This window comes from Orycteropus afer, unplaced genomic scaffold (genome assembly GCF_000298275.1).
Source record: "Orycteropus afer afer isolate SDZICR_OR568_19922 unplaced genomic scaffold, OryAfe1.0 scaffold00024, whole genome shotgun sequence".
Classification (NCBI taxonomy): Eukaryota; Metazoa; Chordata; class Mammalia; order Tubulidentata; family Orycteropodidae; genus Orycteropus; species Orycteropus afer.
Window position 1 is genome coordinate 9081283 of NW_006921611.1, and position 6954 is coordinate 9088236.

A 6954-nucleotide genomic window follows, 5' to 3' on the forward strand; every position below is an offset into this window, starting at 1 on the left:
TGCTTGCTGAAAGTGAGGATGACTTGAAGCACTTACTGATGAAGATTAAAGACTACAGTCTGCAGTATGGATTACACCTCAATATAAAGTAAACAAAAATACTCATAACTGGACCAATAAGAAACATCACGATAAATGGAGAAAAGATTGAAGTTGTCAAAGACTTCATAACACTTGGTTCTATAATGAACACCAATGCAAGCAGCAGTCAAGACATCAGATGACATATTGCATTTGGCAAATCTGCTGCAAAAGACTTCTTTCAAGTGCTGAAGATCAGAGATGTCTCCTTGAAGACTAAGGTGCACCTAAGCCAAATCACGGTATTTTCAATTGCTTCACATGCATGTGAGAGCTGGACAATGTATAAGGAAGACTGAAGAAGAGTTCATGCTTCTGAATTATGGTGTTGCCAAAGAATGCTGAAGGTACCATGGACTGCTAAAAGAACTAACACATCTTCCCTGGAAGAAGTGCAGCCAGATGCTCTTGGGAAACAAGAATAGCCAGACTTCGTCTCACCTACTTCAGTCATGTTGTCAAAAGGGACCATTCTCTGGAGAAGGATATCATGCTTGGTAAAGTGCAGGGTCAATGAAAAAGAGAGAGGTCCTCAATTAGATGGATTGACACAGTGGCTAGAACTATGGGCTCAGGTACAGCAGGGATCATGGGGCTGGCACAGGACTGGGCAGTGTTTTGTACTGTTGTGCACAGGGTTGCTTCTATTCGAAGATGATTTGGTAGCATAGTGGCTAAGACACTTGCCTGCTAACCAGACAGCTGGCGGTTCAAACCCACCAGCCACTCCTCGGAAGGAAGGTTGGGCAATCCTACTTCCGTAGTGATACTGCCTCGGAAACCCAAGGAGGGGTCGCTATGAGTCGGGGCCGACTCGACGGCACATAACAACAACAACAACAACAACATACTGAATAAATAATCTGAGATATCTGTACTATATGAAGAACAAGGCATTAGAATTGGAGGAAGACTCATTAACAATTTGTGATATTCAGATGACACACACAATATTGCTTGCTAAAAGTGAAGATTTGAAGCATTCACTGATGAAATCAAAGACTACCAAAACCAAAAACAAACTCACCACTGTCGAGTTGATTGCAACTCATAGTGACGTCTCCTTGGATTTCTGAGGTGGTATCTCTATGGAAGTAGATTGCCCAATCCTTCTTCCAAGGAGTGGCTTGTGGGTTTAAACTGCCAGCATTCTAGTTAGCAGTTAAGTGCTTTAGGTCCTATTCCACCAGAGCTTCCATAAAAAACTACAGCCTTAAGTAAAGATTACACTGCAACATAAAGTAAACATAAATCCTCACAACTGGACCAATAAACAACATTATGATAAACAAAGAAAATATTGATGTTGTCAGGAATTTCATTTTATTTGGGTCCAAAATCAATACCCATGGAAGCAACAATCAAGACATCAGACATCGTATTGCACTGGGCAAATCTGCTACAAAAGACCAAAGATGTCATTTTGAAAACTAAGGTGTGCCTGACCCAGGCCATGGTATTTCCAATTGCCTCACATTCATATGTAAACTGGACAATGAATAAAGAGGAATGAAGAATAATTAAAACCTTTGATTTATGTTATTGACAAAGAATATTAAATATACCATGAAGTTGCAGAAGAATGAACAGATCTGTCTTGGAAGAAGTACAGCCAGAATGCTCCTTTAGAAGCAAAATTGGTGAGACTTCATCTCGATACTTTTCTTTTTTAAAGTTTGTATTATGGATCTGTGTGATAATTTGCAGAGCAAACTTGTTTTCCATTCACCAGTTCATACACCACTTCATACATGATTGCAGTCCCAAGGGTGTAATATCACTCTTCTCACTTTCTCCCTGTGGTTCCTAGAAATTTACCCCTTTTTCTTTTTCTTATTCCTTCCTGCCTCTGAGTTTTATTCCTAGCCAAAGCAGCACTTTTGATCACATATGGCCAATTGTTCTAGGAAATGCATAACCCTCTAGTGTTATTGTTCACCATGTTGGCCTGTCCATTGCTTGGCTGAAAGTAAAGCCACTGGGAGAGGCTTGAAGGACTAAGGGCCACAGTCTCAGGGATTCCACCAGTCTCTATCCTACCATTAAGCCTGATTTTGTGTGTGTGTGTGTGTGTGTGTGTGTGATTTTGAATTTTGTTTCATATTTTTCTCCCAGTCTTGTGGTCCTTTTCAGAGTGGTCAGTAGTGGTACTAGGGTACCGTTTTGTTCTTCTGATCTCAGGATCAAGGATACTGAGGTTTGCATGGTCCATTAGTACTTTGGATGATTTATTTCCATGCATCTTTGATTTTCTTCATTCTTCTTTGCTTCGGACAAAGAAAGACCAACAGTTGCACCTTAGATGGTCACTTGTTAGCTTTTAAGACCCTAGTAACTAATCACTACAGTAAGAAGTAGAACACTGTCTTTGTAAACTATGTTATGCCAATTGAGCAATTGAGTTGGCTGTACCCTGAGACTATGGTTCTAAGCCTTTAAGTCCAGTGATTTATTACGTCAAGGTGTTTGGTTATGACTAAGAAGTTTCCACAACTTAGTCCCCTTGATTGCTCTACTATATATATGGATATATTACAGCACATACAGTAGGCATATAGCGATATCCTCTGCCAAACCTATATGTGGCAGTGAGTGTAGTCGTTTGCATGCTCTGTTCAACCTGCCTGTCTACTTATGTAGCCACTCATAGATTATTGTTTGTTGTTATTGATATTGCATAATTGGGTGTGTAATGGTATTTCCCCTTTTTTTCTGTAACTCTTGTGCACCTCTTCCTGTCTACCTTTTCATTGGTGCTTTAGACATATTATCAGGAGGGACAATGTCCTGGAGAAGAACATTGTGCTTGGAAAAGTACAGGTCAGTGAAAAAGAGGAAACCACTCAATGAGATGAGTTGACACAACGGCTGCAATAATGGGCTCAAGCAAAGCAACAATTTTGATGATGGTACAGGACAAGGCAGTGATTCATTCTGCTATCCATAGGGTTGCTATGAGTTGGAACCAACTCAATAGCACTTAACAGCAACAACAATATTTATATGGTGAATTACACTAATTATCTAAGGTTCAATCAAATTGTATTTTGAGGATAAACCTCACTTGCTAGTGATCCATTTATTTATAAATTGTTGCATTGATGGATTTTAATAGCTGGTATTTTGATAGTAATATTTGCTCTAGGTTAAAAAGAGATTGTTATCTTTTATTTTTTCCCCCTCCCCGTACTGTCTTGTTTGCATTTTGCATAGATGTTCATCTTCAAAAACCAAGTTGGGAATGTTTCCCTATTCCTATCTTCTAAGAGTTAAAGTTTATATTCAATTAACCCATAATGTCATTTGAACATGAAATATCTTTGATTTTAGATCTGAACAGCTCTGCAAATACAAAATAATATAAATACAATAATCATACCTAGATGAATGCTATCAAAGATAAAGAGGAAAATATTAAGAACACTCAGAAAATAAATTATATACTAGGAAACAATAATAACAATGAGTTGAATTTTGAAAGAAAAATTTAAAGTAAATGTTACAATATTTAGGAATACAGAATGATAGATGGCAATGATGATTTTAGAGAGCTGGAAATTTTGCTTGCCTCTACTAAATGTAGTTGGCTTTACCTACATACAATGCTAATTATATAAAATGTCAAAACCAATAATAAAAATGTACATTTTGAATAAACATGAAAATACCAAAATTTGAAATTCTGTTTTTCTTTTGGGACCTCTCACCAGAAAACCTCAAGATACAATTTTTTCTAACTTAATTTTCTAAATCTGAATCTTGTTCAATTGTTATCACAAAGCTTTATTGTGAAAATAAATCATTTTAACATTACTTTCTTTTAATGTACTGTCATTATATTTATCTACATGTTTCCCAGTCAACAACAAGATGGTATATAAACTCATTTCTCTTTGCTGTTCCCCACTAAAAACCTGGATATAATACAACAAGCTATCTACCCAAGGCATTTGACTGCTAACCAGACAGCTGGTGGTTCAAATCCACTAGCCACTCCTCTGAAGGAAGATTGGGAAATCTACTTCCATAGAGATACCACCTAGGAAACCCAAGGAGGGATTTCTATGAGTCAGAAACAACTCAGTGACAGTGAGTTTGGTTTTGTTTTTTGGATCATAGGAGAACTCTAATGTGGGAGCAAGAGGAAGTCAGATATGATTGGAACCACAGACTTGGGGAAACACACAGGAAGTCAGATTTCCAAAACTCCATCCAGTGGCAGAAGGCAACCTAGTCCCCATGGTGAGATTAATAATTAACTCCATGGTTGAATCTCCTAGAGCAACTGAGTAGCTGCTTTAGGGATATGGGCTGCTTCCAGTATATAGGCAACAACGTTGAGGAAGGTCTCCACCTTATGGCACGCTTGAACACTGCATGTAGCCAAGTCATTGTTCAGCAGCCTGCCATGTAACCCTGCCAATCATGGGAGCTTTTCAGGACTGGAATCAATGGCCTGCTGTGTGGTTTGGTACTATCAGGACTGTGCCATTTTGCTTGTCGACCTTGAGCTTGTGAGCCTCAAAAGCCATAGCCTGAGTGACGAAAAGCCTCTAACTTCAGTGGGCTGGAAGCAAGAGGCAGAGCTAAAGCCCAAGGTTGAGAAGTTTCACCCAGCCCCGAGAGCCCAGCACTTTGAACTCAGACTTCTAACCACCAAAACTGTAAGAGAATAAACTCCTGTTTGTAAAGTCACTCCCATTTGTGGTATATTCTTGTCAGATAGGCACTAGGTAACCAAAACAGTGACCCCCATGGTGTTTCCAATGTCATAAATCTTTATGGATGCAGATCACCTCATATTCCTCCTATGGAGCTGCTGATGGGTTTGAACTGACAATCTTCTGGTTAGTAGGCAAACACCTTAAGCACTGTGACACCAGAGCTCCTTAGTCTTGGAATGCACCAAATATCAATCAGAAAAAACTGAGATCAGTTGGGCTAGATGTCATGTCTGTGGAAGCCAAAGTGGGCATAGTTTCATGTTCTTTCCCTGCAGACCTGGCAATCTTCCCCTACAAATTGTGGCACCAGGCAGCCCAGGGATCTACCTTTCATATCTGCAGGTAGTAACATTAGGGATCAGGTAGGATCCCTGTTGGCAGCTAGACCATAGTCCATGAAAGTAGGCTAGGTCTTACACATAAAACTTAGATAGGGTGATTATCAGGTAAGCTGTTAAACTCATTGCTTTTTTTTCCTCCCGTCATTCTCATAATCATCACTATGTTTGAGCTCACTGTTGTAGCTACTGTGGCTATCCATCTAACTGTCTTCCTCTTTTTCACTGACCTTCTACTTTACCAAGCCTGATGTCCTTCATGATAACGAGTCCAAAACACATAAGATGAAGCCTTTCCATCCTCACTTCTAAGCAGCATTCTGGCTGTACTTCTTCCAAGATTGGTTCTTCTGACATTAAATATTCTTTGCCATGATAATCCAAATGCATGAATTCTTCTTCCATTTTCCTTATTCATTGTTCAAGTTCCCCCTGCATATGAGGCAACTGAAACTACCATGGCTTGGGTCAGGGGTACTTTAGTCTTCAAAATGAAATCTTTGCTTTTTAATACTTTCAAGAGGTCTTTTGCAGCAGTTATGCTCAATGCAATACAGCATTTGATTTCTTGACTGCTGCTTCCATGGGGGGCTGATTGTGGATCCAAGTAAAATGAAATCCTTGGCAATGTCAATCTTTTCTCTGCTTATTGTGACGTTGCTTATTGGTCCAGTTGTGAGGATTTTTGTTTTCTTTATGTTGAGGTGTAATCTTTTATTTTGTTTTGGTTTCTTTATGTTGAAGTCTTAGATATTCATCAATAAGTGCTTCAAGTCATCTTCACTTTCATCATGCAAAGTTGTGTTATCTGCATATCATAGGTTGTTAATGAGTCTTCCTCCCATTCTGATGCCATGTCTTTTTTCATATAGTGCAGCTACTTGGATTATTTGCTCAGCATACAGACTGAATAAATATCATGAAAGGATACAACCTTAATGTGCACCTTCTTGATGTTAAACCATGAAGTTTTCTTTTTATTTCTAAAAAATACCTCTAGGTCTATGTGCATTGTTCACATGAGCACAATTACATGTCTGGAATTCCCATTTGTCAAAATGTTATCTATAATTTATTATAATACACAGTTGAATGCCTTTGCAAAGGTTAAAAAAAAGTAAACATCTTTATTCTTGGCTTTTAATCAAGATTCATGTGACATCAGCAATGATATCTTTTATTCCACGTTGTCTTCTGAATCCAGATTTTTCTGGTAGTTCCTTGTTAATGTACTGCTGCAAACATTTTTTAATTGTCTTTGGCAAAATTGTACCTATATGTGATGTTAATGATATTGTTGATAATTTCCAAATTCTGTTTGATAACCTATCAGGAATGGGCACAAATATGGATCTCTACCAATCAGTTGTACAGGTAGTTGTCTTCAAAATTTCTTGGCATAGACGAAAGAGTGCTTCTAACTTTGCATCCATGTTTTGAAACATCTCTATTGATACTCTACCATTTCCTGAAGACTTGCTTTTCACCAAAGCCTTCAGTGCAACTTGGACTTCTTTCTTCATTACTATTGATTCTTGATCGTATGCTAGCTCCTGAAGTGGCTGAAAATAGACCAATTCTTTTTGGTACACTGAATGGGTATTCCTTCCATCTTCTTTTGATGCATCCTGTGTTATTTAATATTGTCTCCATAGAATCCTTTAGTATTGCAACACAAGGTTTGAATTATTTTCTTTTGCTCTTTCAGCTTGAGAAATGTCAAGCGTGTTTGTTTTCCTTTGGGTTCTTTACCTTCATGTCTTTGTGTATATCTTTATACTACTTTTTATCCTAGAGTTGCCCATTGAAAA